The sequence below is a fragment of the Callithrix jacchus genome, chromosome 7, assembly GCF_049354715.1.
Source record: "Callithrix jacchus isolate 240 chromosome 7, calJac240_pri, whole genome shotgun sequence".
NCBI classification, from domain to species: Eukaryota; Metazoa; Chordata; class Mammalia; order Primates; family Cebidae; genus Callithrix; species Callithrix jacchus.
This window is the reverse complement of record NC_133508.1, coordinates 20,672,052-20,698,793: the sequence shown is the minus strand read 5'-3', so window position 1 is coordinate 20,698,793 and position 26,742 is coordinate 20,672,052. Positions and strand designations below refer to the sequence as shown.

General features: G+C 38.4%; 1 protein-coding gene across 1 annotated transcript in view; it reads right to left on the bottom strand.

Annotated features, from left to right (window-relative positions):
* The window catches only part of PLXDC2 (plexin domain containing 2), a 434,538-nt gene that overhangs the window by 230,950 nt on the left and 176,846 nt on the right, over window positions 1-26,742 (bottom strand). The window lies entirely within an intron of this gene.

Below are 26,742 nucleotides of genomic sequence, written 5' to 3'. Positions count from 1 at the left end.
AAATAACAATAATAATAATAATCTTTCTATGTATTGTATACAATTCTGTGTTCTAGTTATTAGAACTTTGCCTAGTACCTCATAGGTACTCAACTCATAGTTGTTGATGTTAGCACTTCTTTACATTTTACAAGGCTCATTTCTTTTTGTGACCTCCTAGAAAAAAAGTCACAGTGGGCTGGGTGTGGAGCACCTCACCAATCCAAAGAACCCTGAATGAAGGGATAGTTGTTTTAAGCCATCAAGTTTTGGGGTTGTTACTTAGCAACAGACTACCAATAGAGGTGGCTTGGGACTTTTTTAAATAGAGCATGGCCTTTCAAGACTTAAAAACTGAATAGTTAATCAAGTTTATAAATAAATTGGACTGGTTTGTAATATGCTGCTACTTTGTCTTTGCTGTTATGAAGAAACCAGCACTGTGCCTTTTTTTTTTTTTTTTTTTTTTTGATAGGATCTTGCTCTGTCACACAGGCTGTATGCAGTGGCAACCACAGCTCACTGCATCCTGGACCTCATGGGCCTCAGGAGACTCACCTACTACAGCCTCCTGAGTAGCTGGGACTACAGGCACATGTCACCATGCTCAGCTAACTTTTTAAAGTTTTCTGTAGAAATGGAACCTCGCTATGTTGCCAAGGCTGGTCTTGAACTCCTGGCCTCAAACAGTCCTTGTGCCTCAGCCCCCAAAAGCGCTGTGATTACAGGCATAAACCACTGAGCGCAATTCTTTCTGTTCTGCATGGTATCAGCTGAGTTCACTGCTGGCCTGCAATCAGATGGTATGTCTCCTGGGTCCTGGTTGGTTTCAGTCAGCCTCGGTCACATGTTTAGGGTCTCTATCTTCATTTGCTATATGGGCTTCCTTCGTCTATATGGGCTAGATTGGGATTATTCATTGAGAACAAATGTGAATCTGAAAGAGCCAGTTCTTCAAGATGGATCTCAAGTTGTTAACTGAGCCTAAATTTAAAATAGAGCCAAGGGGTCACATATGCTCTGAGCTCCCCAGAAACCCACACCTTTTTATTTCTGGGACATTCAGAGCTCACCTGAACCAACTAATCAGCACTCAGCTGTCTCAGTCAGTCAGGGCTCAGCTGCATAAACCAGTCAGGACTCAGCTGTATCAACCAATCAGAGCTAAGCAAGTTTCAATCCTTTATTTACATAAACAGACCTGATTGGAAACTGTGGCAGGAATCTTTGCTACAGAACCTGAGCCTTCTCTTTGCTCTCTGGAATGTACCTTCGGTTGTACACTGGAGGCTGCTGCATCTCCATGGTTTGCAAATCGTTCACTGGAATAGTCTCTTTCCTCCCAATTCCTTTCCAGATAATTTTGTTCACATCACAAAATGACAGAATCTAAGAGAAATAAGAGTGAAAGCTGTACAGCTTCTGGAGACAATGCCTCCAAGATACACAGTGTCACTTCACATTGTTTTCATCAGAACAAGTCACAAGGTATGGCCTGGATTGAAGAGATCAGAAGAGAGATCTTATCTCCTTATAAAAGGAACTGCAGGAATTTATGGCCATTTATATAATCCAATGCCATCAGTTTTTTGTTGTTGTTCCTGAGCAGTTGAGCTGTCTGGCTACACGTAACTATATGGCCTCTCAGCCTGAAAGAGATACTGTACCCATTTTCTCTTTGTTGAGAGATCATTTTGATAATTTTCTTAGGTAGCATCCATTTTTTTTTCCCAAATAATCTCTAAAAGTGCTTTCATTTGGCATAGAGGAAATTTTAACAGTGTAAATCTTCCGACTGCTTTCTAAATAAGAATTTAAAAGCCTGATTCAAATGATAAATTCTTCTAGAATCACATCTTAGAAGAGGGAAAACCTTGTTGCCAACTCACTTAACGTCAGGTAGCTGACTTGGATGGTAAATAAGGGCAGAACAAAAGAAGAGAGGTTGCAATCCTTTCATGAGTCATTAAAAATAAAGAAGCAAAAAGAAAAAGCATAATCTGTTGAGCAGTTTTGTTTTAAAATTATCAATGATACATTCAAACAAACAATTTCATAATCTGGTTTTGCTGATTTTGCAGAAAGATTCTCTTTCAGATCTATAGAACTGGCATTTATACTTTGCAATAAAATCATAAGATAGCTAGAAGAGATTTTATTTCAGTGCAGCCCAAGAAGCATTTGTTCCTTTCTTTTTATTTTTTTTATTTTTTGGCTTCTTTCTTGCAAAGTTTCAGGAGTGAGGAGGGGAATCAATGTTATTAGATTTTCACTTTCTTAAAAACTAGCTGGAAAGACCCCAAGAAAAAGAAATATACAGATAAAATATTCAAGAGACTATAGTCTAATGTAAGAAGATGCCATCAAAGGGCCTATGTTTTTTTACAAGCATTTCTTTTACATGTCATGCATTTAAGTCAACAAGTATTCATGAGTCATGATGATTCATGGATTATGCATGTGGGAGGTATGAAGGGCAAGTAGGTATTTATGATCTAGTCCTTGCTCTCTAGAATTCTGCAGCAGAGAAAGATGATACCGATATTCAAATATCCCTTTTCCAAACCAGCACAAGATAACTGCTGAACTAAAGGCAGGACTCAGTCCATAAGCTTTCTAAGAAAGAAAATCTCATTCAGTTTTAAAAATAAGAAAAATACGGTTCATAGAAGTAAGAGCATTTAACCTGGGCCTTGAGAAATGATTTAGAAATTGGGAGGGTCACTCTATTCAGAGGGACTGGTCTAATCATAGGAAAAAGGGCAGAAATAAACTACAAGTAATATAGAAACTCTCCAGAACAAAAGCTCATACACAGCAGTAATGTGAACTGAGGACAATTTGATATGCCGAAGTTAGAATGCACAAAGCCTCAGTCCAGAAAGTCTGAACTTGATTCTGTAAAAGACGGGAGCCTTGGAAGCAACGGATTAAATGTGGACTTAGAAGGAATAATCTAGAAAATAGAGTGGATACGAGAAAGTACAAATTATAATCAGACATTGGTTTGGAAACGATTGCAATAGGCAAAGAATAAAAATCATAATAGCTCAAAGTGGGTTACCAACAAGAACAAAAGAGAAAGGCTGTTATGAGAAAGGCTGTGGAAAATGCAAAAGATCTGCCAGTATTTGAGAGGGAGAGGAGCACTCACAAATGACCCTGAAGTACTTAGTATAACTGAGTCAATCCAGAAAGTTTAGAGTAGCTACTGCCAGTTAAAGTTTTAAAACAGAACTTTTCATATCTATATATCATTTTAAATACTAGAAAACAAATATGGGAAAATAATACCATTGATTCCCAAATATAGTACATACTCAACTGGCAGAAGCCAGGTCTTAGGAGTAATTAGTTATACCTGAGAGGCCTTCATATTCAAATAACACCTACATTTCTATTTTTGTCTCACTGAGTATTTGATGCATGCTCAAGCTGGAACATGCCATGATCTAACAAATCCCTTTGAACTGGAGCCATGGTCCTCAAATTTGTCAGCACGTTAGAATCACCTGGAGACCATGAAAAATTCCAAACCCCAGGCCACACTTTACACCAGCTAAATCAGAATTTGAGATGGAATGCAGGGTATGATCACAGCATGCAGACAAGCCTGGGAACCGCTGAATTAAAAACAAGTAACACTAATTAGCTGAAACTTCCAAACTGCAACTCAACACACTGTTTTCTACATGACCATGCCCAGACCAAGACTTTAGAAATCTATAAAATATTTCAATTGATCCTTAAAGACTGATCAACATTTAAGAATTTCACTTCCGTAAATGCAGAGCTTACCACTTTGCAAATTATGTACACCAAGGTTTATATTCCAGGCAAGTGTAGGAAAATAAATAGTCCTAAGCCTGTTTTTGAAATGGTGACTCTTAAGTTCTACCCATGTTGAAATCAATCTCAGTAAAGTAGGCTGTGTCTAGATTCCTCTTCCTTAATGGATATCAGATCTAGACAATTTCTGAGATTTTTTTTAATGCTTCATAAGTTGCAACTATATGTCTTCCAAATATAGATATGGAGTTCTCACATCATGGTTTTTGCTGCAATGATTTGATGTAGAATTTTATGGTTTGTTTTTTCAGGTTATACCAGCTTCAAAACAAGTGTCAAGACAAAGTATCTTCAAAAGTGCAATGGACAAGCTGCATCATGTTGAGATATCCACACAATTTTAAAGATCATTAATTAGACTGCAAGCACAATGCCTTTGTCCATTTGTGCTGCTATAACAGACTTGGTAATTCATAAAAAAGAAGAAATTTATTTTCTCACAGTTCTGGAGGCTACAAAATCCAAGATCAAGGCCAAGGTGGGCCTTCTCATTGCATCCTCACACAGCAGAAAGCAGGAGGGCAAGAGAGAACAAACACTGTATCCTCACACGGAGGAGAGAAGGGGATGAATCCACTGTTGCAAGCCCTTTTCTTAACAACATTAATCTATTTATGAAGGCAGAGCCCTTATAAACTAAACACTTCCCATTAGGCTGCAACTCTCAACATTATTGCAGTGGGGATTAAGCTTCCAACACATGAATTTTGGACACACATTCAGACCACAGCACATAAGAACAGTGGTAAATTGGGTGTGATCACACCAAGTATAATGCTAATTATAAATAGGACTTAGTAGGAAGAGGCTATATTTAGCTTTGGGAAAATTAAATACGTGCATCCATCAGTTTAGAAATGTTGGCTAATTTGTGGTATTTGCTCTTGTTTGGTGGTTCCCAGACTTGTCTGCATGTTGGAATCTCATCCTGCACTCCAGCCCAGATTCAGATTTAATTGGTCTGGAGTATGGCACAGGCTTTGGAATCTTTAGAGATTTTCAGATTATTTTATCCATCATACTTTATCCCTAAAAAGTTAAAAATTGGACCACTTTCCTGAATTGATACCACTTCACTTATTTTTTCTTTCCCTCAAAGAGATAAATCACATGATTAAATTGACCAGTTTGGACTTCTTACTGGTATTTGATAGCCTTGGCTAGCCACCCACCGAAGGAGACTGTTCTGTTTCCAAGTGTTTGCAGTTGAAACATCAACCAGCTGCCTTTTCAGATGAAACATCATTCACTATCAGGATATTAGAAACACTTAATCAGGAGAATTTTATTTTAAGAAACATATAGTCAGCAACAACAAAAAACCCATAGTCTCTGCATTTATGTTGCTTACAGTTTAGTGGAAAACATAGGTATTAAGTGATAATATGAATAACATAACCTAGAACCACTTGATTTACCTATGTACCTCAGATGAAAAGTTCAAAAGAAATCAGTAAAGAAACTCAACTGAATAGTCAAATACTCTACATTAGAACTCCATATACTTGTAAAGTTCGATACTTGTAAAAGCAGACAAGTTTCATTTGCGCATAGATTTCCTCTGCCTGAGCTTATCTAAGTAGTTCTTTTCACTAATCTATAATGTGAATACAAATTGCAGCAATTAATATAATGAATTTATTTAATTTATATATAAAATTAAAAGTATTACTTAATGGTGAAAATATTAATAACAACCTGAAGGGGAAAACAAGTGAGAAAAAGGTTATGTCATAGTTATGCTTGGGTCTTATATCCAGAACTTGTAAGGAACTTAAACCTCTGAATAAGCAGAAAACAAACAACTACATTAAAAATGGGCAAAATACATGAATAGAAACTTATCAAAGGAAGACATACCAGCAGCCAACAAAAATATAAAACAAAGGATTATCATCACTAATCATCAGAGAAATCCAAATCAAAACCACAATTAGATACCATCTCATGCCAGTCAGAAGTGCTATAATTAAAAAGTTGAGGCTGGGTGGAATGGCTCATGCCTGTAATCTTGGCACTTTAGGAGGCCAAGGTAGTCAGATCACCTGAGGTTGGGAGTTTGAGACCAGCCTCACCAACATCAAGAAACCCCATCTCTACTAAAACTACAAAGTTAGCCAGGCTTGGTGGCCCATGACTGTAATCCCAGCTACTTGGGAAGTGAGGCAGGAGAATCGTTTTAACCTGGGAGGCAGAGGCTCCAGTGAGCCAAGATTGCGCCATTGCACTCCAGCCTGGGCAACAAGAGTGAAACTCCGTCAAAAAAGAAAAAGTCAAAAAAACAATAGGTGCTGGCCCGACTGCAGAGAAAAAGGAGCCCTTATACTCTGTTGTTGGGAATGTAAATTAATTTAGCTACTATGGAAAGCAATTTGGCAATTTCTCAAAGAAATGAAAACAGAGCTACCATTCAACTTACAACAGAACTACTAACCAGCAATAGAATTGCTAGGTGTATATCCAAAAGAAAATATATTCTACCAAAAAAGATACCTGCACTTGTATGTTCATTGCAGCACTAGTCACAATAACAAAGGCACAGAATCAACCTAGGTGCCCATCAATGGTGCATTGGTAAAGAAAATGTGCTACATATACACCATGGAATACTATGAAACCATGAAAAATAATGAAATCATGTCCTTTAAGCAACATGGATGCAGCTAGAGGCCATTATCCTATGTGAATTAATGGAGGAACAGAAAACAAAATACTGCATGTTCTTACTTATAAACAGGAGCTAAACAATGGGTATTCATGGACCTAAAGATGGCAAAAATAGCTATTGGGGACCACTAGATGGGGGAGGGAGGGGATCAAGGGTTGAAAACCTAACTCTTGGGTACTGTGCTCAGGACCTGAGTATCAGACACAATATATCCAACTAACAAACCTGCACACATACCCCTTGTATCTAAAATAAAATTAGAAATTGTTTTAAAAAGAGAAAAAACAGAATCAAAAACAAAAATCATCCTTGGGTTTTCCTCTGGGAAAAGGTTTATTACTCCAGAGTACAAGAATGGAGACAATGAGGGAAGAGAATAATGAGAAGAATTCATACGTTCAACAAGAGACCAAAGATTGTTAATAAATATTCCTTGGAATCAGATCAACAAATAGCACATCAGTGTTCATTACGACTAGCACAAAATCCAAAGTTCAATCTAGGTCATTGCACTAGATTATTTTGACTTGATGACTTGATGATTACTTACTCATTAGTCCAGTATGAAGGACATCATTTATCAAATTCAACACATATTTGGTTCTATTATGTAGGTGAGATTTTATAAAACTTGTGATGGCTCAGAGGTTTATTACAAGAAAAATGCCAACGATAGTTTTCAAAACATGTAGAGGAATAGGAGGAATGTTTTTAAAAGTCAAAGAGGCAAAATAAGCAGATTGCCTTGGAAACTGTAGGTGGAAATTTCCCCCAGAATATCATATATGTTCCTATTCTGCAGACCAATACACTGACCAATATGTCTTATACATAAGATCAATCAATGTATTGGTCTGCAGAATAGGAACAATGTAAAGCAATGTTCTGGCAGTTGAAATAAGAATTCTTACTTGCTGCTATTTCTAGGGTAAAGAAGTCTGGCCCTAGAGATCTAGAATGAATAAATAAATCCTCTTTTCTACTCTATCTCTGTCATCAGATGCCATCCTAAATGCAACAGATACAAACTGAGAAATATATTATGCAATCAAATAATCTGCAGGTCATTTTTTTAATAAAATGTTTTTGGGAAAGTGGTTGTATATATAACTTTTGTGGATTGCAGACCATCTTAGTCTGTTTTGTGCTGCTATAACAGAATACCACAGACTATGTAAGTTATAATAAACAGAAATGTATTGGCTCATGATTCTAGATTCTGGGAAGTCCAAGATGGAAGGGGCAGCATTGGATTGGGACATTCTTGCTGTGTTAACTCATGGCAGAAGAGCAAAGAGAGGGCAAGAGAGAGCAAGAGAAGGGAGCCTAACTTATTCTTTTATCAGTTATAGTATTAATCCATTCATGAGGCAAAACCCTCAAGGCCTAATTAGGCCCCACCTCCCAACAATGTTGCCTTAGGGGTCAAGTTTCCAACACATGCTTTTTGGAGGACACATTGAAACCATGGCATGAACTTATAAGGCATTTATGACATCGAGAAATGTTTTAGATCTCCAGTAAAGAATTTATAAAGCAGTACTTCCCAAGGAGTAAAATGTGAATAAATGAGGATAATCTGGTAAGATACATCTAGTTATTTATCAGTCATTCCTTCTATTATGTTTTATTTCTTTTTAATGCTTTTTTTCTTAAGCAATGTTTCTATTTAAATGCCATTACTTTTCAAAAAAAAACATTCAGAGCCTTTTTTTGGTTGGGGGGGTCATGATAATATCCAAATGGCAGAGGCCACTACCAGAGTGTTTAATTTGTCTCCCCCTTTAGAGGTAGAGTAGAACATATTTAAATACTCCCAAGTATTGGTCACTAAATTGCAGAGCTAAAGTCCAGAGTATTTCCTATACTCTGCCAAGTACTAACATATTTTATTCACAAAAACTCTAGGAAAGTTGCAAGATTTTCATCTTCAAATTCACAACTCCCTCGCCCCAATAACAATAATAATGAATGTAGCAGATGATTATTTGCATGTGCATCACATTTCTTTATCTTGGTACAGGGCCTTAAAGAACTCCTAAGCTCATTCTGGTTACCTATAGGAGGCTGAGACACTATTGTGCAAGCAAAAGGACCAACAATAAATTTGTCAAGGCGTGGGGGGGGGGGAGTTTATTCATGTATTTCTAATCTTCTCTTATTCTAGAAAACTGCCTGCGAGGTCCTCTGAGGATTAAGCTGCCCATAATATAAATAATGGCCACAGAATATATCAGGTTCCAAAGAAATGCAAATTCCCTTACATGGCTTTCAAGGATCTCTGGGCTCTGACCTCAGTCTTTCTAACAAGTTTCCCAACCATCTTATCTTGGAAAACCTCCCTTACCCTCATCTAATGACCCATATGTCTGCATCCATTTTCCTTCTTCATATTTATAGTCATAGATTTGTTTACTTTATTTCTATCCAACCCCACTAGATTGTAAGCACCAAGAAGACTCCATTTGTATCTGCTTCATTTACTAAAAAATACTAGCAACTAGCACTCATGAAAGAGTTGTTGAATAAATAAATAGATGAACACAATCTAGGAACCCTATTGCTTTAACTTGTAAAAATGTGCACTCTGAATTTCTAGATGACAGCTGACAAATAGATTTACAGAGGACAATCCAAGAGTAAATGGAGGCATCATTGCTAGTCTGCTGCTAGCCACGTAACAGTTCTGTGATGCATTCTTGCTGAGTACAATCGTAAGTGCAACATTTTAAGGAGATGTCTACGAAATAACATGTGGCTGAGGATAACGACCAGAGTGAGTGAGGCTTGTGTCATTTGAGAAATGAATGCAGAAGAGACCACAGCAAGACAAGAGGGGGTGGCCTTATTGTGTACAGAGGTCAGGATGAGAATTAATATGTGAATAATCTGAGGATGAAAAATTTGGCTAAGAACTATAAAACAATTTAATAAATTAAGATGTCTAAAACAGAATTTTCTCACTTAAAACAGGATAAAATTATACCAGGGCCTGTCAGGGGTGGAGGGCAAGGAGAGGGAGAGCATTAGGACAAATACCTAATGCATGCAGGGCTTAAAACCTAGATGATGGGTTGATAGGTGCAGCAAATGACCATGGCACATGTATGCCTAAGTAACAAACCTGCATGAACTGCGCATGCATTCCAGAATTTACAGTAAAATTAAAACATGAAAATATAAAAATAAAATGGAGGTAACTATATGCTAAAACAAAACAAAACAAAACAAAAACAGGATAAAATTACCATAAGAAGATTTCGAGCAAAAGCTGTTGAGAATGTGCAAATGTTTCCCATGTGTGGCTAAAAAAATGTATTTTATAATATCTGACATCATTTTAACTAGGCTTAACTAGATACTATGTTTTGTTCTGTTAAAAATACTTCTGGAAATAAATTGGCGACTAATAGTTTGCTACTCAGACAGGAAATTAGTCTGAATTTTCCAAAAAAGCTCTAGATTACTTTTTGTCTTCTCTATCTTTTCTTTCTAGGTTATATTTCCAGCTTGTCCTCTGTTATTTGGGTCAGAGCTCTTAGGACACTCTATTATTCTTAAGCAATATCTCATTCTAAATTGGATTTTCTTGGGTATAAGAAAAAAAGGGTTGCTAATTGATGTCCAACTTTCTTATCAGGCATTAATGTTTATTGAGTAATATATGCAACTGTGAGTAGTTCTGTTGACATACGCAAAATGTAGTTAGAGATATAAAGGATTTTAGCTACCCAATTCTGTTTCAAAAACAGCCTAAAACTTTAAGAACATTAAGGAATAGTGTTTACAAATCATGTGTATCTCATGAACAGAGATACACATATATACAAGAGGTTACGAACCTCTTCAGCACCATAACCAGAGGGAGTCCATGTGAATGAAGAAATACAAACCGAGTAGTCTGGAAAATTAAAGTGGCTTCTTTTCTCTGAGATAGATAAATGATCAGGAGTTCACTGGGAAATGGACCATGGGAAACGGGACTGAAGATGTACTAAGAGTCATGTATTGTTGGCTATCCATGCAGTCAGTCACAGGATTCAAGAGGAGTTGTATTCTCTTTTAATAAAAAAGGTGCTTTGGGGCCTGGCATGGCGGCTCACACCTGTAATCCCAGCACTTTGGGAGGCTGACTCGGGCGGATCACCTGAGGTCAGGAGTTTGAAACCATCCAGGTTAACACAGTGATGTCTCTACCAAAAATACAAAAATTAGGCAGGCATGGTGGTAGGTGCCTGTAATCCCAGCTACTCAGGAGGCTGAGGCAGGAGAACTGCTTGAACCCAGGAGGCAGAGGCTGCAGTGAGCCAAGATCAAGTTGCTACATTCCAGCCTGGGTGACAGAATGTGACTCTGTCTCAAATAAATAAACAAAAAGTGCTTTGGGTGGCTGAGGCAGTGAGATTGCTTGAAGCTGGGAGTTCAAGACCAGCCTGGGCAACATAACAAGACGTCCTCTCTACAAAAAATTAAAAAATTTAACTGGATGTGGTAGCATGTGCTTGTAGTCTACCTTTTCAGGAAGCTAAGGCAGGAGGATCACCTGAAGCCAGGAATAGGCTGTAGTGAGCTTTGCAACACTGTACTTTAGCCTGGGAAGACAGCACAAGACCATGTCTCAAAAAAATTTTTTTTTGTTTTTTAGAGTACCCTATACTGGCTAAGATCAGATTGGCAGGTGAGGTGTCCAACAGATGGAAAATTCATGAGGATTCCTTTTGGAAAAATGTGCAATAGAACATCTTTCCACACATATTTAAGTCTTAATATGTCCATGCTGCCATGACAGCTTAGCAGCCATAGCAAAACACCATAGACTAGATGGATTAACCAACGTAAATTCATTGTCTGACAATTTTTAGAGGCTGGAAATTCAGCATCAAAGTGCCAACATGATCAGGTTATTGTGAGAACTCTCTTCCCAGTCTGCAGATGGCCGCTTTCCCACTGCGTCCTCACACGGCCTTTCCTCAGTGTGTGTGCATGGAGAGAGATGTCTCTTTTTATAAGCCCACCAGTCCTATCAGATAAGGACTCCGTCCTTACGACCTCATTAACCTTAATTACCCCCAAAAAACCCTATCTCTATATACAGTCACATTAGGGGATAGGGTTTCACCATATAAATTGGAGGGGATAAAATGCCATTTATAGCATCAGACATCAATTACCAGGAAGCAGCAGAAAGGGCTGCAGTGTGGGAGTGCAGGGAAAAGGGTCAACTAGGAGCAGTAGCTACAGAAAGAAGATGTGGGTCCTGACTCTGGCCTTGCCTTCAGCTTCTCAATCTACACGGCACCCAGTGACTTCATCATGCCTCTAACACCAGTGTCTTGTGTAAGGTACCGGATAGCTATATCTGTAGAAATTGTTATAAAATGCAGCCAGTTCTCGGAGTAAAAACTTGCCCCTAAAACAGTTATTTGATTTTCATTCTTTTTTATTTGTTTGAGCTTTATTATTCAATTTGTTTTTCTTAAATTGATATGCTGTTTCTCTACATTACCCTGGCTGGTCTCAAACCCCTGGACTCAAAGGGTCCTCTCACCTTAGCCTCCCAAAGTGCTGAGATCTTAGGCATGAGCCCCCACATCCAGCCAAGTTTCACTCCTTTCTATTTGGCTGAGTATCATTCTTTTTTCCCTTCAAAGCTATGCACAATTTAGAAATACCTATAGCTATTGTATATATACTCAATCTATCACATACCTACAATGTAACCCCATTTGTTTATTTTTAGTAAACTAGTAATCACCATAAAACATCTCCTGTCTTATTAAAAATTGAATCTTTTGCCAATGTTTCAAATCATTTTGACTTTCTTTTTTTTGAGACGGAGTTTCACCCTTTTTACCCAGGCTGGAGTGCAATGGCAAGATCTCGGCTCACCGCAACCTCCGCCTCCTGGGTTCAGGCAATTCTCCTGCCTCAGCCTCCTGATTAGCTTGGAGTACAGGCATGCGCCACCATGCCCAGCTAATTTTAAAGTCTTGCTAACAATTGTAAAATGTTTCAGTCTTTAGAAAAAAGAGAAAAAAGTGATTACATGAAGAAATGTCATCGTGTAAATTATAGTATTTATGCAATTAACAGTAGGTGTGAACTTTTTTTTTCCATACGTTTAAATACTTTTGAAAACGTGGAGTAGCAAACCGATCATAACCAAGCAGTAAATTTCCCGTGACTGCAATTTCAAACTAATATTTCAGAGAAATATGGAAATGATCTTGGAAACCATCTTCAAAAGCTCCAGTGAAGATGAGAGCTCTAAAACTATCTTCCATTTCTTATTTTTAATAATTTATTTTTAATTGAAGCAAAACAAAGTATTTTAGCTGGATAGTGCTTATAAAATAAGTACAGGAGAATAATAGAGAAGAATTCTGGATAATATGTCCAAGAATCAGGTACCTTACTGATTTCAACTCAACATAGTATGTCGAAAACAGGTAGACAGCAGTGAAGTGTCTCCTGGAATCTGGAATAAAAGGTTTTCTGGGAGATGACCTAGTAAGTTTATATCAGGAAGCTGTTCACTAGCAATAGCATCTGGGGGCCCAATTGGAGAGAGAGCCTTGTAGAAATATGAGGCTGAGGCGGGTGGATCACGAGGTCAAGAGATCAAGACCATCCTGGTCAACATGGTGAAACCCTGTCTCTACTAAAAATACAAAAAATTAGCTGGGCATGGTGGCACATGCCTGTAATCCCAGCTACTCAGGAGGCTGAGGCAGGAGAATTGCCTGAACCCAGGAGGCGGAGATTGTGGTGAGCCGAGATCGCGCCATTGCACTCCAGCCTGGGTAACAAGAGTGAAACTCCATCTCAAAAAAAAAAAGAAAGAAATAATGGCTGAACAGCTAATGTGTAAGTGTTTGGATGTCTTTGGAGAAACTAGGAGATCTGGCATACCGGGCCCAGCATCTTACATGCCCTAATCCTCTGCAGCTGAGTGGCAGTCCTGTTAGCTGGGTGTTCTCCTGGTGGTCCCCATGGTCCTGATGCCTCATTGTTTTCTTGCATCTAGAAAGAAAATCCCTTAAGATAGATAGCTCATACTATGTGGGCTTCTGTATTTATCCTTCTCTTAACACCTGGACTATTTACTGCATGACTCCAAGGTCTCTTGAATTTGCTAATTAAATGTAAATGCAGTGATCATCTTTTAATATGAAAATTAAAAATTATGGAACTGAAGAGTTTGAAATTCTTAGAACTCTAGTCAAGGTAACTTTCATGAACTCTCAGCAAAACAAATTTGGTACATGCTGGTAATTGAGAAAGTGGAAACCTGTTCTATAGTATGTTTGGATGAGTTCTGTTTGGAGGAAGTCTGTGTGAGGACAAAGGGAGTAATGGATCCAAAACAGTGGTTAATAGAGCCCTTTTAAAAATGGAATTTGATTTCTTCAGGTGAGAACCAGGCAGATACATAATCCTTCAGGAAGATGGAAAGAGATTTCAGATGGATCACATCACAGGGGAAGTTGGAAGCAGGTACTTCTTGATACCTGAGGAGGTTAAGAGATGGATTATTGCATGAAAGGAACCTGAGGAGACCATGAATAAGTCTACAAGTTGCAAGTGGGTGCACAACCTTAGAAGAGTCCCGTGTTTTGATCAGCCTTGTTCCCTGTCTTCTACCTAGCTGCCCAATGGCTCCTGCCCACCTAGAAACACTGTGATGCCTGCTCCCTACTGAGAGAGCCCAATCAGCACTCAGGGAGGGCAGTGTCAGATTCACAGCAGTGGCTTCAGCTTGTCTGTCATCACTGACACCGACAGGAATCAGTAAGGTGCTTCTCTGTTCTATTTACCTCTCTCTGCCTCTCTCTTTCTTCAGGCATGTGTGCTGTGCAGCATTTCAATTTATGATCGCCTGAGAGAAAAAGCAGAGAGGAAATCAGCAAAGTAAGTAAAAACAGCCACCTCAGAAGCAAAATGACCAACGTGGAACAGAAGCTGCAACGTGCTAAAGCCAGGAAGATGTTTCCCTGTAAGCCCCCTCATTGCCTTTGGAAAATGCTGGTGCTTTCACTTGGCTTTGTTCCAGAATTCTTCAAGGATTGAGGCTGCTAATAGAAGCACTGCTTCCTCTCTTCTTTTGTATGTGGACAGCCTCAAGTCTGTAACTCTTCCCAGACACAGGAGAAGGAGAAAGAAGAAAATATGGGCAGGTAGCTTGAGCTTTGATCAGCACAGGGTAATAAGGGCTATAGTGGATAAGTACAGTTTCCAGAAGATACTAAGCATTGTCCTGTGCTGGAGAGCAGACAGATTTTGACATCATGACCACCAGGTAAACACTTTCTCCATTCCTCTATAACTACCTTACTTTTGATGAAAAATAAATTTTTCATCAATTTATTCTTTTGCAGAAGACAATGGTACTCAGATAATTTGAGTGTATAAAAGCAAATCTACTACTAGACAAAGAATTCCAGTGGCCAAGCTATAATCACATATTCTACTTCACTATTCATTTCAGTGTAGAAATGGTCAAGAAAAAATATCAGGCTTTTGCTAGCAGCCTAGTTCTACTTCTTGTCACATGGACTCCATTTTACTTGCAGTCCAAACCACAAATGAGTCTTGGTTTTCTTGGTCAAAAAGGAAGTAGTCTGTCTATCCTTTCTGGGTTTTATGTCTACCCTTCAGTTAAACACTACTTTCCCTATATTCAATACAAGTTGCTTCAAATCAGTGGACAATTTACGAACATCAGCAAAGTACCCAGCGCTGTTTCTTTTCTGCAATCTGAGTTAGATTTTCCCTAGACTTGGTGTTTTGAAACAGCCCAGTCATTTCATGGCTACTTGGTCTGGAGCAATATCCAGAGAGTTTCATTTGCCAAACCTTGATTTAAATAGAGAGGCCCTTTTACTTATTCCAGGAGAGAATCAACTGTATACTCGCCCAGGGATTTGCTGTAATGGCGACATGGGGAATGGTTTCTGACTACACAAGTCATTACTAGCATATGAGTTTTTAGTAAAAAGAAATACTTAGCTGAGAGGCAAATACTTCAAATTTGTCAATATGAAAGCAGAGTGACAATGATGGCTGGAACAGACCTAAGCGAACAAGCCTCATGAGAATTTATATGTTTGTATTGGAAGGAAGCCAATGAGGGATCAGAGGATTGGAGATAGTCATCCACGGTGCCCAGAATCTTAGGTTCACGATCGTATCCTCTCTCTATCATTTCATAATTTCTGATCCCTGTTTCTTTTTTTAAAAAATCCATTATACTTGGTCTCTTTTCATTGTTTCTCTTCCTAATTTTCCAGAGCCACAAACTAGAGAGCATGTAAAGTTTAAGGAACTCAGTGGAGCAACATGGAGTCTTGGCCAGTCTTCCATGTACCTGTTCAGTTAATATTGATCGTAACACTCAGTGAAATAACATCTAGTTGAAGAGGACACTAAGTATAACGTACAAGGGCTATCCAAGCCACCATCAATTTCTCCCACAGAAGTCATTTTTAAATTAAAATCTTTAGAAATAATGCACACACATGTTGAATATGCACATACATAAACATATACCTTGGTCTTTTGAAACAGTCCATACACACAGATTCATACACAAACACAAAGACACATGCACACACATACATATTACCAAATCTCTCTCTGGTAATTTGAAAAGAAACACTTTAGTATATTCCGACCTTGCCTAGACATAATGATTTTTAAAAGCACTGTTTACAATGTCAAGTTCTTGAGTTCCTAATTTTGCAACTGGAACCCAAAGGAAGACAATGATCCGTGGGTAAGGGGGACATTCAGTAGAGTGAGGATGATGGGGAAAGCTCTGCTGGAATAAAATGGAGCAAAATGAGAAAATTAATGTGTGTCCCAGATTCTGACTCCCTGCTGTCAACTCACTCCTGGCTTTATCTCACAGACTGCTTCAAAGTTGGAAATTATTTGCTCTTCCTAGATTTTTTATGACCAACATTTAAAAACTCAACAGAAAATCAGGAGGAACAGTGCCACAGCCATTTACAATTTGCTGCAATTCGCATTCACCAGTGATCACTAACTCAAAAAAAAAAAGTTCCTTTTGAAATGTTTCAATATTGTCCTAAAGGAAAAGAAAAAATAGAGTTTTTGTTTCTTCTGTCCTTTTATGCAAATGATTTTGATTGTGCGTAGAATATATCACATTCTTTCTTTAGTAACAAGGTAAGACATACACATTGAAAAAGCAAAATTTTTTAAAATCCTTGAAATGGCAGTTTTAATTATTGCTCAGCAACAAAACTATCTGAACAAAGCCTATTAAATGCATTCTAAATCTGCTCAAACCATAGCAAACCTATTCAAGGGCGCGAAATAACATTTTGACTCTCATGGCAAAGGTAATTTTATTTTATGGACAATTAAGTAACTGAGCTATAGTTGCTTTAATAAAGTCTCCTGCTATAAACAGATTTACCTTGGATAAAATTTACCTTAGAGGAAGGAAGGAAGGAAGGAAGGAAGGAAGGAAGGAAGGAAGGAAGGAAGGAAGGAAGGAAGGGAGGGGAGAGGAGAAAGAAAAGGAAAGAAAGAAAGAGAAGAAAGAAAAGGAAAGAAAGAAAGAAGAAAGAAAAGGAAAGAAAGAAAGAAAAAGAAAGAAGGAAAGAGAAGGAAGAGAAGGAAGAAAGAAAGGAAGGGGACTTCTTTATATACGAAATCATTTTATTTCCTTAGGTACATGATGGAAAATATTACTTTTCATAGAGCTTTTGAATAGTGAATATACAAAGATTCCTCTGGAGAGTGTTTGCCTTTAGAAGATGATTTTACTATCATCTGGTCCAATTGGTAACATGAGAAAAATTTCTAATGAATAATTATAATTTTGTTCTACTACATTTCTATATTTATTCATAGTTATTTCCTTACAAACCCTTATTTAACTGCATTTCTCCCATTTGAATGTGACACTCTTCTGATGAAGATTAGAAGTAAATCCTATTTACTTGTAAAAGAAATAAAGCAATATCTGATTACTCAGTGGACAGAGGAAGATAAGTCTTTTTATTAAAATATATGAAAGAAAAAGAAGATCATTTATACCTGTTTTTTTTTAAATAACAGATAATCCTATAAATCCTATTTATGATGAATAAATGAATTGTTTTCAGCTCTTTGGGAAGGTTTGGTGAGATTCCTTGTAAACTTTTTTAGAGCATAGAATTTTAAACTAGCTTTTACTCTATACTAGTTTTAAATGACAGAACAAGTAAAGATTTCCATTCAACTAATAAACATCATGCAAAGCACTATAATCTTACAAAAGTGAAGAACATAAGAACCTAAATATTCTTAAGAAAAAAATATGAGAATCAAAATCAATACATTCATCTTTGAAAAATTATAAAATGTTTCATTAAACCCTAAAAGATCAGGCAGCATTATTTATAGGTAGAAAATCCTATCGTGAAATAAAATGTCTTCGGTTTTGGAAGTACCTAAAAGATTTCCTTAATAAGAGGTGAAATAACAAGTGAATTTTAAAAACTTAAACAATATTAATAGAAGTTTGCTTTGTAAGTTTTTCTTTCAAATTGCTTTGGGTACAAACAACAACTAAGGGACAGATGATAGGTAGGCAGGTAGATAAATAGATCCTTAGGTAGGTAGATAGATAAACAGATTGATAGGGACAGATCTCTAGATATTATCTAAAAGGTGAATATAAGTGATTTCCATAGCTTTGCTCTTCAAGCTAGAGATTGCATAAACATATAAAGTTTACAAAAGAGTTAGAAATTACTCATAAAAGAGAGGTAGTTCCAGCCATAATAGTTTATTCTATTCATTCAATTCAGTGCAATGGATTCTAAACTATTACTTCAATTTAATAGCTAAGGCTTGAAATAACATATAGAAAATAACTCAAAACAACTGTTTCCAAGGGCTTCCAAGTTCAGTGCTTCTCTAGTTTCTAGACAGATTCAGATATCTATGCATTGCACGGGCATGAACAGAAATGTTTTCTTACAGGGAAACACAAAAAGAAAACTAAGGAAGTCTCTTTTCATTCTAAATGTTACTATCTTTTCTTGAACATTTGGGTATTTGATGCCTTCTTTAATAGAGCATAGAGTGACACATTAGCAAATATTTTTATCACAAGTGCAAAAGCAATGCATGAATTAAACATGCAAACATTTTTATAAAGAGACCCTTTTCAGTCCAGATGCAGTGGTTCACACTTATAATTCCAGCACTTTGGGAAGCCGAGGTGGATGGAGCACCTGAGGTAAGAAGTTTGAAACTAGCCTGGCCAACATGACAAAACCTCATCTCTACTAAAACAAAAAATAAGCCAGGTATGGCAGCAGTGCCTATAATCCCAAGTAAGCGGGAGGCTGAGGCAGGAGAAGTGCTTGAACCCAGAAGGTGGAGGTTGCAGTGAGCCAAGATCACGCCACTGAAAACTCCAGCCGGGGAAACACAGCAAGACTCTGTTTCAAAAAAAAAAAAAAGAGACCCTTACCTAGCTTAGACCTGCTTCAAAAATACAAGGTGAACTAAAACTCCCTGAACATTTAGCAGAGTATATTATACATCATTGCTTAAAAATAGAAACATTTTTTCATATATTATGTTAAGATAATCAGAGGAGGAAATTAAGCGTCTACTCTATTTGTAATGGCCTATTGACATGTAGGACTAATAGTGTTTCCATCTAAGTTATAACATTTGACAAAGATGCATGAGACATTTTTGAGAAAGATTCATAGAAACTTCTTGTTGCCACAAAGTTACAGAAATCCCTGTTTATCAGACACCATCATCCTTTATGTTTTCAATGAATTGGTGTTAAATTGTTGAGTACACATTAATTCGTATAATAAAATAAATGGCAAAGACTCACTTTGATTCGTGTACCCAACTGGCATTAGCCCTTGTAAAGATCACATAAGTTCACGGGCAGAGTAGATTCATCCTACTACATATCTTCATGGGAACAAGTAGTGGCTCTGGTGCTCACCAAGATTCAGTGATTCAGTAATAAAAATCATGCTGTCAGCATATCTGTACCAACTAAGATCTATTTGTCTTTTGAGCTACAATCACTTCATTATTCCATTTGTGATTCTGAAAATCACAGGAAGAAAAACTAGTCCATAAGGTCTAATACATTTACATAGAATGAGATTGCCCAGTGAATGATCCCAGAAGCTGTCTCCTTATGGCCAGGTAATCAAATAGCTGAGAAGATGAGTTACAGTCCCCACAGGGACATGAGCTGAACTGAATTCAATATTCTTTGAGACCTGGTAAACCCAATCCAGGTGCTGGTAGATGACATTTTTTACATGTTGCAAAACTGCTGGCAGATAAGCCTGGACCACATGGTGTGGGATCCTCAAACGTGAATTTCCCTGTACAATCCCCCTCCCGTGCTTGGGAGAGCAAAGAAACCCTTCCCAGGGGCACCATCCTTCTGTGGATGTATCCAGCTGCACTCTGGCCCAAGCGTACCTCTCCATGAGCCACCAGGAGAACGGAGCCTTCTGCATCTTCTGAACTCCCTGCTCCTGATTTCTAGCCCATACTCAATGGCCACTTGCTCCTTCAAGCTAAGCCCTTTGTTCAACTTGTAAAGAATGAACAAATTCTGAACTACCAAAACAATTAATTTTGACATAATTTTAAAATTCAACTAGACAAATATTTAGGTCTATGACATTGGGGCTGAACTATAATTTTCATATTGAAAATAATAATTTTCATCTGAGTATATTTGATGTGTCCTTTTGTAAATTAGTAAGGCAAAGAAGAGAAAGATGTTTGCAAGATGGTAAAACTGAAAGTCAGCTGATTAAGTGTAACCTGGCACTCCCTATGTTCAAATTCCTGTCACTGTCACTATTAAATGCAGAGTAAGGCTACATTAAAGTTCTCATGAATGACTATGGAATTAAGGTAGAAAGAACTTGATGCAATGATTATATAATTAATCTTGGGATCTCTTGGGGAATGGGAAGATTAAATATTAGATTTATCTTTGAACATGGAGAATGCAAGAATATTATTCACCCTGAAACATAATTCTTGTTCTAAAAATAAATTATATGACTAACACAGTTAATTTTACAATCTGCATGTATCATTCTAAAGACTATTTTCATGCCATGACTATAAGTAAACTCAATTAGCTAACAGTGAAGCATCAAAGAGAAAATTCAGTTATTCTTCATAGAACTGTTTGAAGGACAGTTATGGATCTTTTTCCATTTTTGTTTCAATAAAGAGCCAACATGTCAAGCTAAGAATAATCTATAATTGAGCCAGATATATGATACTCTATTTTAATCCTCATTATCTTTTTAGAGGATGAACAATAATTGCAGATACCACTTCTGTCTGATTTACTATTTTCGGTGCACTTTCTTCTTTGCAAAGTAAAAGTCCTCATCAATATGCTAAAAGAAAATGAATGGGATAAAATCAGAAGTTTAAAATCCATGTGTTTTTGCAAATTACTCAAACAGAATAAATTGAAATAGATTTTGCTGTCAGTTAACACACAACCTTTGGCAATACAGAGTGGAAGAAACAAGGCCAGTTCTCAACCTGCATTAGATAGGGGCTGTCAAGGTAGTATCAGGCCACTCTGCCAGGAAAGGCAATGGCAGAGACTTGCAATTAACCTTCAGAATCAAGCAAAGAACAGAAAGTTGGGTAAAATTTCAGCAATATTGATTAATTTAAATTAATAAGTAGAAATCTGAATATTTCTGAAACTCATATGCGCATCCATAGCCTTTCCCTTAACCACTATCTCATGTCACACCACAATTCTGATCTAAATTTAATTCATCTTTTCACTCGTAGATTTGGGATTTCTGATGCAGTTCCCATAGCAATCAAGTAGGAGCATCAATGCAATCTTGCCTTTCCCTAGTTAATATTGCACAGCAGCTTCCACGTACCTTCCTGATAAATTCCAAACACCTCAGTGTCATATACAATGAAGTTTAGAATCTCGCTCCCGCTTATCTGTGAAACACTCTATGTAGTATGACCTTGACACCTGGCAATCTTCTGACACTTTCTTCATGACTTGGTTCAGATGACATCTCATCACTACACCAATCCTGCCTCACTACCAAACAAAGGTCTCCTTCTGCCTGTTCATGTGCTTTCATTCTCATCTTCTGTGGAAGCCAACCTGACACCTACAAGCATTTGGAAGATTTCAATTCACTTTGAGGTCCAAGCTGCGTGCTTCTTCAGGATTAATCTTTGCCTCCCTTTGCACAGCTTTCTGATTTGGCAGCCACATGTTGAACATCTACCAGTTTAAGTTCCCCCCAAAAGGAAATACTTCACTATACACAAAAAACCTCCATCAGATTTTTACATTCACAATAGATATAGTTAAAGGACTGTTCAGTATCAAAGAATACTTTCTTTGGAAAAATGTCAAAAATCTGCACCATCACATTCTTTTTGTATATAAGTGTTTTCTTCAAAGAATTCACTGAGCACAATGTAGCATAAAGACAGAACCTTCTTCTAAGAATTTACTGAGAACAGTAGTAGCGTAAAGACAGAACCAGCATAGCAACATTCTGCAAATTGTTACTAATCTATTTCTATGAAATGGGATGATGTCTTACAACTCCTTTATAGTTATATTCATTATTGTCACTGTCAGACCTCTGAGATTGAGAGAGCTTACTTAGGCTTAAAATATAGATGCAGAGTAAGATTTTCCACATCTAAGGATGATCCAATGTAATCTCTTGTATTAGTCCATTCTCAGGCCGCTGATAAAGACACACCCAAGACTGGGTAATTTATAAAGAAAAAGAGGTTTAATGGACTCACAGTTCCACATGGCTGGAGAGACCTGGCAATCGTGGCAGAAGGTGAAGGAGGAGCAAAGTCACGTCTTACATGGTGACAAGCAGGGTAACTCTGCTTGATGAAACCATCGGATTTCATGAGACTTAATCTCCATCATGAGAGCAGCATGGGAAAACCCTGTCCCTATGATTCAATTATTTCCCACTGGGTCTCTCCCACAACACATGGGAATCATGGGAGATAAAATTCAAGAAGAGATTTGGGTGGGAACACAGCCAAACCATATCATCTCAATACCACAAACATACCATGGAGATTCTGTCCACATCAACATTACAAAATTTGCTTTTCCATCATAAAATAATCATCAACACAATCACTTTTTTTTTTTTTTGAGATGGAGTTTCTCTCTCATTGCCCAGGCTGGAGTGCGGTCTCTGCTCTCTGCAACCTCTGCCTCCTAGTTTCAAGTGGTTCTACTGCCTCAGCCTTCCGAGCTTCTGGGACTATAGTCATGCACTACCATGCCTGGCAAATTCTGTACTTTCAGTAGAGACAGGGTTTCACCATGTTGGCCAGGCCTGTCTTGAACTCCTGACCTGAAGTGATCTACACACCTCAGCCTCCCAAAGTGGTGGATTACAGGCATGAACCACCATGCCTGGCCTACATTCTTTTTTTAGATTAAGTATTTGCTGGTGACTTCTTTCCTCTCAAACAGATTTTCTACTTAAAGGCTGCGGTGAACGATTAGAGTCCACACAAGAAGCTTGTGTACAGCAATTAGCAACTGGTACAATTTTTAAAGAAACATACTGCACAATTTGCAAAAAGATGCCAACACAACTGACAGTACGTGTGATAGCTGAAGATCAAAGAGAGTTTTTATATATGCATTTAAGAACAAAACTGTTTATCCCTACTTTTAGCTAAATCCATCACACATATTTCTTGATCATTTTTGACTGTACTTTCCTCAGATATGAACTTCAATGCACATGAATAATACAACAGTTGTTGGATACAACTGAAATTTTTAATTAGGTACCAGAACGAGAACTCCATGAGACATACTCTTGGTAGGCAACTAAATTTAATCTAAGATTTCTGTTCTAAAACTAATAGCTAAATCCTTGTAACCCAAAGTGTGGCCTGTGGCCTGTATCACCTGAAAGCTTATTAGAAACAGAATTTCAGACCAGCGCCAGCCTAGAACTAAGAAATCAGAATGTGCATTTTAACCAGATTCCCAGGTGACTTGTAATCTTGTTAAAGTTTCAGAGACATTGGCCTAGTTCCCAAACTCTGAGTCACTTTTGATCATGAAACTACACTAATATGATCCATAATCCCTATTTTTAAAACCTCCCTTCTTCAGTCATCCAGTGGCTTTTGAATCAAGGCAAAAATCACACAGTACAGTCCTTTTTATAAACACTTTTCATAAGGACACAAATCTCCCAAGGTCGTTGTGAGGACCAAACCACACAGCATCCACGTAGTATCTGGCAGATCCTGGCCCTGAGTGAGTACCCACCAAACAGTCCTGTGGGCCATCCTTCTGCCCTCTTTCCTTCTTTTCTTTTTTTGGGGGGATGGAGTTTCATTCTTATTGCACAGGCTAGAGTGCAATGGCACAATCTTGGCTCACTGCAACCTCCACCTCCCAGGTTCAAGCCAATTCTCGTGCCTCAACCTCTCAAGTAGCTGGGATTGCAGGCATGTGCCATCACACCTGGCTAATTTTTGTATTATTTGTAGAGACGGGTTTTCTCCATGTTGGTCAGGCTGGTCTCGAACTCCTGACCTCAAGTGGTCTGTGCACCTTGGCCCCCTAAAGTGCTGGGATTACAGGTGTGAGCCACTGTGCCCAGTCCCTTCCACCCTTGTTTTACTAATTCAAAACACTAACACTTTGCGGTCTCCCTCTGTTAAAGTAGAAAGTAGAAAAATTGGCTGAATAACAAAATTACAGCTACAGTAACCACTGGATTGTATTTTCAGGAGTGTTAATTTACCCCCAGTCAAAGAGATTTCTTATTTTATAAATGATTAAGAAAACTCAGCACTCCATGAGAGAGATCACGGAGTTCTCAGAATCCGTGTTTAAGAAAATTCAATACCCCACAGGAGAGAACACAGAGTTATTGGAATATGTGTTCTCTTTCTTTTTAATTTTTTTTTAAACCTTTATATACTTAGTGGGTACAAGTACAGATTTTGTACATTTCATTGTGGTAAGGTCTGGGCTCTTAGTGTACGCATCACCCGAATAGTGATGTGTTCTTCCCTTTCAATCTCCATTGAGTCCTCATTCTGGGCAGAGACTAAACGCCTCTGTTTCTATTCAGTTCTCGTTTCTTTACACTGTACCACAGCTAAAGAGTGACCCAGGGAAGAATTTTGTTGCCTGCTCCAAGTTGCTATAACTTCATCATTGCCAAAATAGCAGGTCACACTTCAGGAGCCAGAATATCCTCTTATAGATCATAAGACTTCTGCTCCTAACACATCGACCGTTATCTGGTAAGTGACCTGGCTGGGGCGGCCTGGGAACACCATGGCGGCGTGACAGCTAAGGCCATGAAGCGGGGTTTGAGAAATTGCTGTATTTTATTAATATACCAAATTCTCACAGCCTGTGCTTCAGATCTTCTGAGGATTTCTCTCACTACGAGGGAACAAAATGATGCCTTGATACTATTCGCAGGACTACGTAGTATCTGCTTCAGGAAGCTGAGTTCTTTTTCTTAAATAATGAGTATTTCAGGGACCCTGGTGCAGTAAAAAGAATGTTGCCTGGTTCTCAGAAATCATAAGCATGTCACCTCAGAGAAAGTAGGAACTGAAACTTCAGGTTGAGAGAGAATGTACCAGCAGACAATGAGCAGAGCATACATGACAACAGAACTCTGATGCAACCTCTACTGCAGCAGGTTCAAGAAGCCAAACCACAGGCTTGGCAGTAGTCAGCCCAGTAAGGCCAGGACTTCCTTAGTAACCGAGAGCTTCTCTATTTCTTTGTCTTCTCATCACACTCAGGACCAACCACTGAAAGTCAAAGATGTTCCTCAAACAAATCACAAAAGGTACTATTTCTGGCTGGGCATGGTGGCTCACGCCTTTAATCTGAGCACTTTGGGAGGCCGAAGTGGGTGGATCACTTGAGATCAGGAGTTCAAGACCAGCCTGGCCAACATGGTGTAACCCTGTCTATACTAAAAATGCAAAAGTTAGCCAGGTATGGTGGTGCACACCTGTAATCCCAGCTACTCAGGAGGCTGAGGCAGGAGAATAGCTTGAATCCAGGAAGCAGAGGTTGCAGTGAGCCGAGATGGTGCCACAGCACTCCAGCCTGGCTGACAGAGTAAAACACAGTGTGAAAGAAAAGAAAAGAAAAGAAAGAAAAGAAAAGAGAAAGAAAAAAAATATGCTGTTTCTAATTAGCCCACCTCCAGATTCCCCAGTGCATCTGAACCTTCTATTTTTCACTAAAAACCTTTCTACTCCCTGACCTGCCTTAATATCTCTGCTGAAAACAAGTGACGGCAGCTGAAGCCTTGCCCGAGCAAACCGGATAAATCACCTCTGTTTGTTCTCTTTTGGGTGGTCTTCACTTTTCAGCCCAAGTTTATTTGCTTGGTTCTGTTGGATCTAGTTTACAAACAAGGTCTTATTGTGTGATTTGCAGCACTAAGAACTACAGAAACTTAAGAAATGCCTTTGAGGCCTTTGAGCAACCCTAAAATCTGCCTAAAATGTACCCTCTGCAAACGTCTGTACTCAGCAAACTCTTCTCTGGTCATTCTCCTCCTTCTTCTTCATAGCTCCAACCATAATAAATAATAACTCATAGACAGAGAGACCAATCACCCCAGTTTGTCCAGAACTGCCCCATATTTAATACTGGAAGCCATCCTATGTCCCAGAAAATCCCCTGGCCCTGAGCAAGCTGGGACCAGTGGTCACCCTATGAGACAGTCCTGGATATGCCATTCTCTACCTCAGCCAATGCAGAGCCATTTACTCTGCCCAGCATGCCCCTCCCTCTTCCCATCTACAGGTCATCAATTAGGTGAACTCCTCTCAATCCATCAAGCCCCCATCTAAATGCTCAGTTCTAGGCTAAGCCTCTTTGACAAAACCCCAACTCTCAATCCCAAAAAGATTCATCACATCCTCCTTCATGCCACACTATAGCCCACATATTTTTTTGTACATATCACATGGTACTGGGATGATTTGCTTATGGCACTTAGATGCTCTTACACAGGGCCAGGTGAGGTGGCTCACGTCTGTAATCCCAGCACTTTGGGGGACCCCAAAGGTGGGTGGATCACCTGAGGTCAGGCATTCCGGACCAGCCTGGCCAACATGGTGAAATGCCACCTCTACTAAAAATACAAAAAATAGCCAGGTGTGGT